Here is a 749-nt window from a genome sequence, read left to right as displayed (position 1 = left end):
GGTCCCAAAATGGGGCTGAGAGGGGTCCAGGGGTCCCAAGATTAGGCTGAAAGGGGTTTGGGGGTCCCAAAATGGGGCTGGGGGTCCTGAAATGGGGTTGGGGAGGGGTCCGGGGGTCCCAAAATGGAGCTGAGAGGGGGTTGGGGGTCCTGAAATGAGGCTGGGGGTCCTGAAATGGGGCTGAGAGGGGTACAAAGGGTCCCAAAATGGGGCTGGGGGTCCTAAAATGGGGTTGAGGTGGGACCAAAGGGTCCCAAAATGGGGCTGAGAGGGGTCCAGGGAGCCTAAAATGGCGCTGAGAGGGGTTTGGGGGTCCCAAAATGGGCTGGGGGTCCCTGAAATGGGGTTGAGGGGGGACCAAAAGATCCTAAAATGAGGCTGGGGGTCCCGAAATGGGGCTGGGAGGAGTCTGGGAGTCCCAAACTGGGGCTGAGGGAGGTCTGGGGGCCCCAAAATGGGACTCGGGGTCTCCAAATGGCGCTGAGGGTCTGGGGGTCCCGAAACGGAACTGAGGGGGGCCCGGGGGGTCCCGACTTGGGGCTGGGGGAGACTGGGGAGGACTCAGGAGACCCAAAACAGGGCCGAGAGAGGCCCGAGGGTCCTAAAACGAGGCCTAGAGCGCCCTGAGGGGGGTCTGGAGGTCCCAAAATGGGGCTGAGAGGGGTCAGGGGGGTCCCAAACTGGGGCTGAGGGAGGGTGGGGGAGGCTGGTGAAGAGCATGGGAGGCGGGGCCTGAGAACACCCGGGAA

The sequence above is a fragment of the Corvus brachyrhynchos genome, unplaced genomic scaffold (genome assembly GCF_000691975.1).
Source record: "Corvus brachyrhynchos isolate BGI_N302 unplaced genomic scaffold, ASM69197v1 scaffold617, whole genome shotgun sequence".
In the NCBI taxonomy this organism is placed as follows: Eukaryota; Metazoa; Chordata; class Aves; order Passeriformes; family Corvidae; genus Corvus; species Corvus brachyrhynchos.
The sequence above is the reverse complement of the archived record's forward strand: the minus strand, read 5'-3'. Positions refer to the sequence as shown.